Source organism: Hippopotamus amphibius, chromosome 1 (genome assembly GCF_030028045.1).
Source record: "Hippopotamus amphibius kiboko isolate mHipAmp2 chromosome 1, mHipAmp2.hap2, whole genome shotgun sequence".
Lineage (NCBI taxonomy): Eukaryota > Metazoa > Chordata > Mammalia > Artiodactyla > Hippopotamidae > Hippopotamus > Hippopotamus amphibius.
Genome location: NC_080186.1, coordinates 56,970,158 through 56,982,354, shown reverse-complemented (window position 1 = coordinate 56,982,354; position 12,197 = coordinate 56,970,158). Strand labels below are relative to the sequence as shown.

At 41.6% G+C, this 12,197-nt stretch overlaps 1 protein-coding gene and 1 pseudogene across 3 annotated transcripts in view; one reads left to right on the top strand and one right to left on the bottom strand.

Annotated features, from left to right (window-relative positions):
- KYAT3 (kynurenine aminotransferase 3) overlaps positions 1-12,197 on the bottom strand; it is a 195,278-nt gene that overhangs the window by 70,386 nt on the left and 112,695 nt on the right. Inside the window, exon 1 of one of the 3 annotated variants that reach the window (XM_057713775.1) lies at positions 4,860-4,940. The exons of 1 other annotated variant lie outside the window; for it this stretch is intronic. The gene's annotated coding sequence lies outside the window, so the exon portion shown is untranslated. Of the gene's footprint in view, positions 1-4,859; positions 4,941-12,197 lie in introns of those variants that run through there. One more of the 3 variants, XM_057713766.1, reaches the window with a different exon arrangement.
- LOC130839568 (guanylate-binding protein 1-like) overlaps positions 5,077-12,197 on the top strand; it is a 66,280-nt pseudogene continuing 59,159 nt past the window's right edge.

Genomic DNA, 12,197 nt, shown 5'->3' with positions numbered 1-12,197 from the left:
CTTCTGACCTGCTGATAACTCCTTGTCATTCATCAGAGAGTTTGTCATTAGGCACACAGTTTTCTTCTCAGCTCCAAGTTCTGTGATCATCCCAGGTAATTTCAATGTCTTCGGAGATGACCCATCCAACAACTGACATCCCTGTGCCCATTGCTCTCCTCATCCATTCCACCCTAGGCACTCTCTCCTACAGTCACACCCTGCACCTTGCCATTACCTCAATCTGGTCTAATCCCAAAACAACTAATTGAAGCATTCTGATCTTTGACCATAAACTACCTATCCTTTCAATTTCCTCACTTATTCCAATGATTACTATTCTTAAACATCATCAAGATCTCTAGGAGGCTGCCTCTACTTTTCTCAATCAGCCTCACCTTCCTTTATTTTCCAATTTAGATGCCAGTTCTACCGCTTCAATCATGTTCTTGACAATGAGTGCCCTAGCTCCCTGTCTGTCTTTTATAGATAGGTATCTATAAAACCCTGGCCCTGGATGAACTCAATTAGTGTCTGTTTTTCCAATGGCCCATGAACCTGTGGACTGCTGGAGAAAATCACAAAGGATAGGATTGGTTTCACCACAAATTATGGTCACTAATCTCAAATTGAGCCCCAACACTCTCCAGCATTTCTACTATATTTTATAGGCAGAGGATGGCAGAATATGCCAACCCAAAATATGCCACTTTGGCCTAGGATTATTTTGAGCTAAAGGCACTGGAAAAAGAGTCGAGGCAAGAAGAGTGATCTGATCTTCCCCTTTCTTCCTGAAAACAGGAGATAAAATTCCCATGTAAAAGATATTTGCCCCGTACTGGGAAAAAAGAAACATCCTTAGGGAGTTAAAGCTGAGAGAATTTTGTACAAACAGACCTTGTTAAAATAACTCTTATCTTCCTGTAGTCTCCCCATATTTTTTTGTGCCTTTTCCACAATGGCCTCTCTTTGTTCAATCCAGCATAAAAGCACTTGGTTTTGCTACTTCTTTGGGTCTTCATTTCCTTGTGAAAGCTCCTGTGTCACGTAGAACTTTTATCAAATGTGTGCTTTTCTCCTGTTAATCTGTTTTATATCAGTTTATTTCTTGGGCTCACCCGAAAGCCATAAGAGAATAGGCAATATTTCTCTCCCATAGTACAAAATGATTATTTAAAATTTTCCCACACTCTTCTAACAAAAAACCTTCTTTAGTGTAAGCAGATGACCTTGCTCTCTATCACAGAGAAAACTGGAGGCATCAGATGGGAACTCTTTCAACTAATCCACATCTAAAAAACCAAAGCTAAGATATTCCTTTTTTCTTCCTAGTATAATAAAGGAAGCGGCCTTGCTACAAAAAGACAGTCCCTCCTCCCATGACTTAGATGTCATTTCTCTCCTCTCCACACAGACCTTGTTCCACTATTAGCCCTCTCTTCTGTATATTCAGATTTTCTTGCTCAAGTCTCTTCTAGTTATTGGGTTTGCCAAAAAGTTCCTTTGGTTTTTTTAAGTAAAAATAAAAGACACATTTCTCATTGTCACCAACAACTTTATTGAACAGTGTATTCACTGTTTTTTTCCACTACCTTCTGCCATTTTTCAGGCAACTTCATAATTCAATCCTTCTAAAACTTTTTATCTTCTTCAGCAAAGAATGGTTCCAGGTGCCTTTTACAGTTTTCCAGGGAACTGAAAGTTTTTCCATTAAGAGAATTTTGTAAAGACCAAAATAAAAGGAAATCCACAGGTACAATGTCTGGTGAATATGGCGGATGAATCAGAACTTCCCAGTCAAACTGTAACAGTTTTTGCCTGGTCATCAAAAAAACATGTGGTCTTGTGTTATCTTGGTGGAAAATTATAGGTTTTCCCATTGACTAATTCTGGACGCTTTTTGTCAAGTGCTGCTTTCACTTGGTCTAATTGGGAGCAGTACTTGCTGGAATTAATCATTTGGTTTTCCAGAAGGAGTTCATAATAGGGGACTTCCTTCCAATTCCACCACATACAAAACATCACCTTCTTTGGATGATGACCGGCCTGTGGTGTGCTTGGTGGTGGTTCATTTCACTTGTCCCACATTATTGTACAGTATCCACTTTTCATTGCCCGTCACAATTTGTTTTAAAAACGGAACGTCTTCATTATGTTTAAGCACAGAATTGCACGCAGAAATTCAGTCAAGAGGGTTTTTTTCACTTAACTTATGTGGAACTCAAACATCAAAGCAATTAACATAACCAAGCTGGTACAAATGACTTTCAACGGTTGATTTCAATATTTTTTAGTATGTTGACTATTTCCAGCATTGTATACTGTTGATTGTTCTCACTTAATGTCTCGATTGGATCACTATCAACTTCAGCTGGTCTACCTGACCATGGAACATTGTCCAGTAAGAAATCTCCAGCACAAAACTTCACAAACCACTTTTGACATGTTCAATGAGTCACAGCACTTTCTCCATACGTTGCACAAATCTTTTTTGAGTTTCAATTGCATTTTTATCTTTCTTGAAATAATAAAGCATGATATGCTGGAAATGTTGCTTTTTTCTTCCATCTTCGACATTAAAATGGCTACCCAAAAATTCACTAATTTTGATAAGTTTTTTTAAATGCACGCCAGTATGACAGCTGTCACAATACAATCCAATAAAATTGTTTCCAATGAAGTTAAAAACAACTAAGCGCTACTAGAACCATCTTACCAAAAAAACCAAACTTTTTTGGCCAATCCAGTAAAAAGATATCATTTTATTAACTTTCCCCTTTCCTCATCTATACTCCTTAACCCAGTGCAATCTGATTTTTGTATGCCCCATTTCATAGAGGCAGCTCTTGTGCAAGTCAATTTTGACATTCATATTGTTAAATTCAGTGGACATTTTGCAATTCTCACATTCCTTGAGCTCTCTGCAGCTTTAGATCAGCTGGTCAAGCCCTGTCTCCTCCCAGAAACACCATGTTCCCTTGGCTTTTGACCTACAACAATCTCTCATTTTGCCAAACTTAAATGATAGAATTCCTCAGTGCACAGATCTTTTCTTCTCATTCATTACTCTCTCATAGGTAGTCTCATTGTAGAAGGAATTGTGGGGGCACCGGTGAAAAATTGGCTCCAAAGAAATCTAAGCAGGCTGACGGATACAGATTCAGAGCCCCTGAAGCTTTCCTTCTTCTGTACTTTAAACATTTTTTGAGAAGCACTTTTCTAAAGCAATTACCATTCCATATGCATATTCACTGGTAAGCTAAATGAATTGGAATGTCATTGAATCGAAAAGTTGTAGAAAACCAAAAGGTATATGGCTTTTAATTTTAAACAATATTTTCACTGCATTTTCTTTCACTTATACTTAAAAACAATGTTCTCTGAAGAAAATCGGGAAACTGTAAATCAGGGTGATCGAGTAAAGCTGATTAAGGCATATTGTATGTAAGATGAACTGCACGTCATATATACATGATCAACAGAAAATTAAACTATGTATTATCCTTGGTGTAGACTGTTAAAAATGAAGATACAGAAGATATGTGTGGCACAGCTGGGGAGTGACCTGAAGCTGAGAAGGCTGATGAATTGCTGGAGAATCCAAAGCTAAAAGATGAATAAAGCAGTCAAGGTGAATTGTAAAAAGTCTAACACTCTGGACTGAAATCCAAATATTCAATTCAAAACCACTTTGCATATTGGAGGCGAGGTAGGCAGAGATTTAGTGAATTTCAAAAACTACAGATGTTCAGGTTAACAGCAAGCTCAAGGAAGATTAATGTGAGGTCCCTGCAAAAAGGCCTAGTTCTAATTAAATGCACAACCCAGGCTAAGAGTCTGACCCAAGGCAAGTTTATTTCCACTTCATGCTCTACGTGTTGGTCCACTTCTAGAATGTTTATAAGGCTTACTGATACAACAGAGGGCATGTAGGAGGTGAACGAGTTACCGGCGGGGGAAGTACAGTGGGAATAATAAGCCTCAAAGCCATGCCATTGAAGCAAGAACGGAAAAAATCAGCCATGTTGAGCCGGCACAAGTCTTCAGTTACGAAACACAATCCTGAAATTGCTGAAAAGCTGTTTTGTGAAAATGGGATTCGTGTCATCAATTAAAAGTTTCTGCAGAGAGAAGGAATATGGCTGTTCAGTTTAAGCGGTCAGGAGTTCAATTTCAGCCCCACGTGAGTTAAAACTTTGTGATGGTGGGTGAGCAGCCAGCCAGGTGTGAAAGGAGCCAGCTGCCCTGCTCCTCCCTCAGGTAGCAGCTGGGGAGCTGCGCGCCAGCAAGACAGAAGAATGTCCATACTGGGTGGGGGTGGGGGTGCGGGTGGGGGGGGCTCCAAAAGCAAGAGATTGGACCGCTGATCTCTTTTATCTAAAAGCTATGGGATCCACTAAGAGTCACTGACGAGGCAAGTGCGCAGCCTTTGTTTCTTTTTTTACACTGAGGATCCCGGTTACGGATGAACTGTAGTCGGTATTAGCTTCCCACACCATTTCCAAAATGCCCAAATTGCAAAATGGAGCGCATAAGGGGCAGACGAGGACCGGGGTCCAAGGGGCCCCTCCCTAGAAGGCCAGTCACGTCAGTGCCATTCCCACTCCGGAGCAAACTCTGAAATTCCAGCGCTGACCCTCTGCTATCAGCCCCGCCGTCCGCCAGGGCCGGGGGTCAGCGGCCCAGGCCCGCCCCCGCGCCGCCGCTCGGGAAGGCGAGTCCGAATCCTGAAGGAAATCCAAACCCGGCTCTTCCTCCCACCCCGCCAGGCGCGCGGCCCGGCGAGCGCACCCCAGCAGGCCTCCCTCCCTCCCGGCCTCGCTCCGCGTGGCTCCGTACCCGAGACCACCGCTGTCACTGCCGCCTCGCGCCCCACTCACCTCCCTCGCTGGAAACCTCGCTTCCCTGAGCTCGAGTCCGCGAGGGTTCCGGAGCCTGACTGGGCGGGACTCAGACGTGGGGGCGGAGCCTGGACAGGGATGACTGCGGGCCGGGGGTGGTGGTGTCGAGACTCCAAACGCCGATTGGCTGAGGGGTCAGGCGTGGTCGCGGACTGGACGCAACTGGGCGGGCGTGGGGAAGGCGGCGGTGAAAGGCGCCGCGCAGAGGAGAGCAAGGGGGCGGGATGGAGGGGGCGCTGGGACGTGGCCGGGGATTGGCTGTGGGGTCTGGACTCCGGCTCGATTTGCTGTGAGGACCGCCCGGACTGGACGCGTGGAGGTGCGGAGCCAGATCCCGGCCGCGTGATTGAGGCGCTCTGGGTAAGGGACGGGATGGGGCGGGGGCTTGTATTTGGCCGGGATTGGGTATGAAATTTAGGTCAACAGTTCTATTTGGATGTATGTTACCGATGGATTTGGGGCGGGTCATAGGCCAAAGGATTGATTTGGAAGAAAAGGCAAGCTGTGGTGCCACAGGGCTTAGGTGAGAGGAGGTTTGTAGTTAGATATTAGAAGGTGCCAGAGAGGGCAAGGCTAAAGAGAGTGTGCAAAAGTTTTGTAGCTGTATTTATCACTGATGACGGTGGTGAGAAAAACAAAACAGCAACAGCCGAGAGGAACTTTACTTTCCTGAACAGTAAAACGAGCTCAATCAGAGAAGCGAGTATGGAGTGAGGTATGAAACTGAGAAGGAAAATAAGTGACACTTTAAACGTGAAGAAGAAAAGTCGGCTGAGGGAAAAAGGTACACCCTGAATTACTCCTTTGTTGAGGGCGGTGTTAGCGAAAGGAGGGGTTCTGGTAAGAACTGAGCTTCATAACTAGATTTTCTTTCTCTTCTAATTTAACAAGATGAGAGGATAGAAGGAGTGGGAGGGGCAGTAACTTGTTATTCAACCACAGAGCAAAGAACTAAGTTCATCTTTGATTGAAGGAATGTACTCTCCAACTAGGTACAGTGAGATTCACAAGATGATTAGAAGAATGGGAAAATGCTTGTGTACAGTAGGGAATCTACCCCTAGATTGTGAGCTACTGTGAGGAGCATGGGTTTGTCAATGCTCTCCATCCAAGAGGCCACCAGGGACACACCTCTAGACAATAAGCTGGGTTCACTGTTTGTTGCAAAGAGGGAGGGCACACACCTTGGGGAACAGTGGGTCATGTCAATATCAGATTGTTAGAAAAGACACAGGATTTGGGCTTGTATTGGGTGATTTGGGGGAGGGTTCAAGGAAATGGAGATTCATGTTGTTTTGGGTGCTGGTCAGGAAGTGGGGGTAAGTATTAGGTTGGGGATCATAATGCATCTCATGTAGAAGAAGGGAGAAGAATTGCAAGGCTAATTCTGTAATTGGTAAAGAAGCAATGGTTTTTCTAGCCAGGAGAGGAGGAGCTTTGCTATTTTTGTAATTTGCAGTGACCTTGTTTTTGTTTGGGTTTAGGGAGGATTATTCAGTAATCTTGTCTGTTGTCTCACTTCATCATAATCAGAGAGGGACTGTCTGATATTAGTGTTCTGTCAGATTTTTATATTTTACAGGGGAACACCAGGGCTAGTTTGTAACAATACCGAAGACTTAGGGGTAAGTGTCAGTTCAGTTCCTGATGCCAGGTACTGCTTTTTTTTAACAAATACACGAATTGAGAGCATAGGTATGGAGGCTTCTGGGGGAAATGAGGCAGAGAAAGTGAGTGTCTCAAACATTAAAGAGGAAGAAACAGGCAACAGACAAGTACATATATACAATGACTTCAGATGGTGATAAGTGCTAAGAAAGAAGCAGTGAGGGGTGAAGACTGCAGATAGTTTAAATACAATAGTCAGCAGGATAGGCTTTTTTTAAGAAGGTAATATCTGACCCAGAATTGAGTGATAAAGATGCAACCTTGCAAAAAATGATTCTGGATAGGAAAATAGCAGTTGAAAAGGCTCTGATATGTGACTAAACTTGGCATGCAAGGAATAAGAGAGAGGCCAGTGTGCCTAAAGCACTGTAATCCAGGGGAAAGTGCTTCCAGATTAGGGTGGAGAGGAAGGCAGGGACCAGAGCCTTGGAGACCACACGCATGCAAAGCCTTGAAGACCACAGAAAGTGTCAATTTTATATTGAAGTAGCCACTGGAAGATCTTAAGCAGAGGAATACTATCTTAATCGCATTTTAAAAAGACACTAGTTGCTTTGGAGAAGAGACTTGTAGGTAGGCAAGCGTAGAGGCAGGAAGATCTGTCAGGTTGTTAGAGGGAGAGATGAAGTTGTCTGGGCTAGGGTCACAATGTTCATTCTGCCGACATTCACTTCTCTCTTCTTTTTCAGCTCTACCCCTCCACAGTCACCTCTCCTAGTTTCTCCTAATTCAAACACTGTTTACCCTCTTCAGAGTATAAACAGACAATCTCTTGCTGAGGTGAAGGAGGAACAGTTGGTGGGGGTGTGCGAACTTGTGGTGGGGATCTGAGGATCTAGTTGTTTCTTAGAAAGGCCTTTAAATGACCCTCTTGTTTTTAGTCCTGAACCTTTTGGAGAGTTCTGTGGGGGTAGATCCAGTTGCTTTTTTGGCTTTCTTTGTGACTGGTCTGGGATACCTGCCTGTTTGCTTTCTAAGGTCTATAAGCTTGTTGTCACTGTCTTTCCCCTTGTTTTTGCTCTTACAGGGTTATGGCTTAAAAGAACCTCCTCACTGTTATTTCAGTGGGGTTTGAGTAGGGAGCAAGAGAGTATAAATATGTTTGATTTGCCATCTCTTATTGGTTTAGATGCATTTTCATTAAGTGATTGAAAGACCAGATGCTGGCATTCAAATACTTTGTTGGTATGTCAAGCCTTGTGTTATTCTTTATATTCATGTTGGCTTTTAAAACAGAAATGTAAGCGATTCCTTGGAATTAATGGCTAATGGGTTTACCTTTCTTATACCTTGTGCTCATTTGTTTTGTGAATAAAAAGGCACATCTCCCTTATGGACATAAAGCCTTTTCCATTGTCTCATAGAGAGGACTAAATATTTCAGAGAGAAGGCAGTATAATTCCGCTGGTAAGCTAAGCTGTCTGGTTCAGATCTCAACTGTGAGATTTTCTAGCTGTGTAGCTTTGAGTAAGTTACTTCATTTCTCTGTGTTTCAATTTCCTTATCTATAAGATATCTACTTATATTGCTATTCTGAAGATTAAATGACTTCATAGACCAAAATAAACCCAGCAAAAAACAAACAACAACAAAACCACCTTAGAACTGTGCTCAGTTCTTACTAAGTACTATACAATTGTTCCTTAAGAAAAAGGGAAACAACCTTTAGGATGGGGTTGCTAGTTATGCCCCAACATTTAGTATTCTTTTCTTCTATAGCAATTCAGCTCCCAAATTTCAGCAGAATATATGGGTGCTTGGTATAAAGTCTGCATTTCCAGTCTCTGTTGCAGCTGGGTGGGCCGTATGACTAAATTCTGGCCAGTGGGGTATAAGTGGAAGCTGTATGTGCTGCTTCCAGGAAATGTCTTGAAGGATCATATGCCCTCATTGCTGCCTTTGTTTGTGATTTCCCTGACAATTTGAGTACAGACATGTTGACTACAGCCCTCTTGCACCACCAGGTAGAATCTTCAAGTTGAAAATGGTAGAACAATAGGATGGGAGAGAAGGAACCTGAGCCCTGATATCATGAAGCCACCACTCTAGCTCTGGACCTACTATATTGACATGAGAGAAATCAACCTCCATTTTGTTTAAATCTTCTACATAGGCTTCCTGATATACAGTCATAGTACTGCTGTGATGGTTAACTGACTCCTCTCATTTGCTTACCAAAGGCATCTCACTTTACTTTCCATGGACCTTCCAGGTGACAACAGAGTGACAGAGAGGAGAACAAAGTGGAAGATAATAGCAATGCCTTGTTATCTGGAAATGCTTCTCAAGTGGCATCTGTCCCCTGTAGATATTAAGAGTCAGGCAGGCAGAACTACATTCTTCCTTTACTCATAATCCTCAAGCAGTGCTAGGAAGGACCTGCTCCAGGAAAAAATGACAATTAAGTCTAGGTTTGTAAGTTCCTAAAGCCTTTTCCATCTTACACTCCTGCTATAACGACATGTTCCTTTTTTTTTTTTTTTACTTATTTATTTATTTATTGGCTGCGTTGGGTCTTCGTTGCTGCTCACGGGCATTCTCTAGTTGTGGTGAGCCAGTGCTACTCTTCATTGCAGTGCACAGGCTCTGGGCACACGGGCTCTGGGCACACAGGCTTCATTAGTTGCAGCGCATGGGCTCAGCAATTGTGGCTCGCGGGCTCTAGAACGCAGGTTCAGTAGTTGTGGCACTCAGGCTTAGTTGCTCCGTGGCATGTGGGATCTTCCTGGACCAGGGTTCAAACCCGTGTCCCCTGCATTGGCAGGCAGATTCCTAACCCCTGCGCCACCAGGGAAGTCCCACGAGTTATGTTCTTGAAAGTTGCTGAGAATAGATCTTAAGTGTTTTCAACACACACACACACACACACACACACACACACACAGAAAAGAGTTAACTATGGTAACTGTGTGAGGGGATGTATGTTTTAATTATCTCGATCTTTGTACTCATTCTACAGTATATGTAATGGAATCACTATGTTGTCTACTTCAAATATAGACAATTATGTTTGTCAAAAAAGAGTTATGTTTAGTTTTCAGCCTCAGGTAGCTATTTAAAATGGAATATTTTGAGTATGCATATGTATTATTACTGTAAGTTAATGCTTTTAAGCAGATAATAATAGCTGTACAAACATTAGCTTAAGTATTTTAAAAATTGTAGTAGAAATATTCATTACCCACAGAAAGCTTGCCCAGCATAACTATGTATCTATTTATCTATCTGTTCATCTACCTGTATATCTTTTCACATACACATTTGGTTGGATTTATAGCAATTCAAGTAAGAGCATTAATTACTCAAATGAGAAAGTCTGCACAGTCTTTGAACAGTTTTTAAAAAGAGATGAGTTTTGACTTTACAAATCAGTTAGGTAGAAAAAATTCATTCAAAACATGGGGTCCATATGTAACATATAACAATAAAAATTGTGCTTGTGGAAACTCTGAGAAGTACTGTGCCCTTCAAAACATGGGTTAGGTTGTGGCTTTTGGCTAATGTGTTTTACAAAATGCTGCTACACAAGGAAGTATCACTGCCTTAGAACCTTTCTCAGTGTGACATTGCCTCTGGAATTCCTTGCTCACATTGGAGCTTTTCAGCTTTCAGAGGCCTCTAGGCAGATTCTCAGCTCCTGGAGGATCTCCATGGCTACTGCCCTTTACTCCCTCACTTTGTCGTGGTGTGCAGTGTCCTTTTGGCATGGCTGCTGGTCCAAAGTCAGTACTGCATGCCTTATGCCAGGTAGATCCCCAAAGTGATGGAAGGAACATCAATTGACACCAGGTTCTCTAGGTCTCTAAAGAAGGGATAATGATGAGATCCTTTGTAGGCAGAAAGAGGGAGAAGATTCCTTTCTAAATGGTACAAGAATATAAATATCAAATTCTGGAAACGTTCAGTATAGCTTTAGATTATCAAATGGTGAACTTTCAGGGAAAAGCATCAGGAATGCAGTTGGGATGATAATAGTGTGTATAAGATAGTCATTCATGGGTTTAAAAATACTTACTGTATGGAGGGTTTGCATTGTGCCTGACAGCCTTCTAGATCCTGCTGATTCCATGATGAACAAAATAAAGTTTCTTTCCACATGGAGCTTATATTCTACTAAGGGAGACAGGCAATAAATATGAACAAATAGGTGATATCAGGTAATGATAAAATGTTGTGAAGAAAAATTAAAATACGGTATTGGCCACTAGATGGAGCTCATTGCTTTCTTATTTTCTTCCACCAGTCCCCTCAAAAAGATGAGAAGCTGAGTGTACGATACGCTATTGTCGTGTTATGTTTGGGGGCCAGATGATAGCCCCTTTGTTTCCTCAGTTTGTCTCTCTTCCTATTTCTCCCTCCCAATTTGGATTTTTTCCTACTAATTGATTGATAAGGGGAAACATGGTTAAGACATATTAAGGTGTCATCTGAGATATCTTGGTATAGGTGGATTAGATCAACTCCTTCCTAAATCATAGAAATCCTCTCCCTTCAATTTCCTGGGTATTTAATTTCCTGTATTTATTTGTTTGATATCTGTATTCACCATTAGACTGTTAGATCCTTAAGAGAGAGACTTTAGCTGTGTTTCTCAGTCCTTGGCAGAGTACCAGGTAGATACTCAACAAATCTGTTGAATGGATGAATCCCTTTAGTCTGAGCAATTCCTGTTTTCCAGGTAGTCTCATTTAATTTTATAGGGGGATTGTTTTGGAGTTAGGTTGGAAAAAAATCTCCACAATAAAAACTGGGTGGATTTGCCTGTCTTGTGTTCTATGACTGCCTCTCTGTCAAGGACCTCTCAGTGGATGGGAAGAGTGGGATATGTGTGTTTGTATATGATAGGCACATTATTTGGCATTCTGAGTTCCCACCCATATTTTTTCTTCTTTGTATTTGAATAAAAGCCCAACACAACAATGAAAGTATTTCTAGTGCTCATTGGAACTTAACTAACGTTAGGCACATGCTTTTGTCAGGGTTAACTCTAGGAAAAGGGTCTTAAACCTTCTACTCTGAAGTGAGTGCAAGGATCATTGTAAAAACTACTAGGGAGATGGAATCTATCCTATAATCTCTTGGTCTTAGATTGGTTTTCAACATAGAGACCGTATACATGTTTTGTTAGATTTATACCTTAAGTATTCATTTTTTGGTAGCTGTTGTAAATGGTATTAATTTTTCAGTTTTTGTCTGCTGTGGTTCATTGCTTGCATATAGAAATACAGTTGAAGATAGATTTTTGTGTGTTGATCTTGTGTATTACAATCTTGTTAAACTCACTTATGAGTTCCAAGAGGAAGCTTTCCTGGGATGTTCTATGTGGATGATCTTATTGTCTGAAAATAGGACATTTTATTTTATCCTTTCTTATCTATATTCCTTTTATTTCCTTTTTTTGCCATATTATGCTAAGACTTTCAGTATAATGTTGAACTGGAGTGGTGAGAGCAAACATCCTTGCTTTTTCCTTTAGTAGGGGCCAAGTGCTCAGTTTTTCATCATTAAATATGATGTTAGTTATAGGTTTTTTTGTAGATGTCTTTTAGCAGCTTGAAGAGTTTCATTTTTTCTGCTAGTTTGCTGGGAACTTTATCGTGATAGGTATTTTCTCAGGGATTTTCTGCATCTATTTATATAATTAAGTGG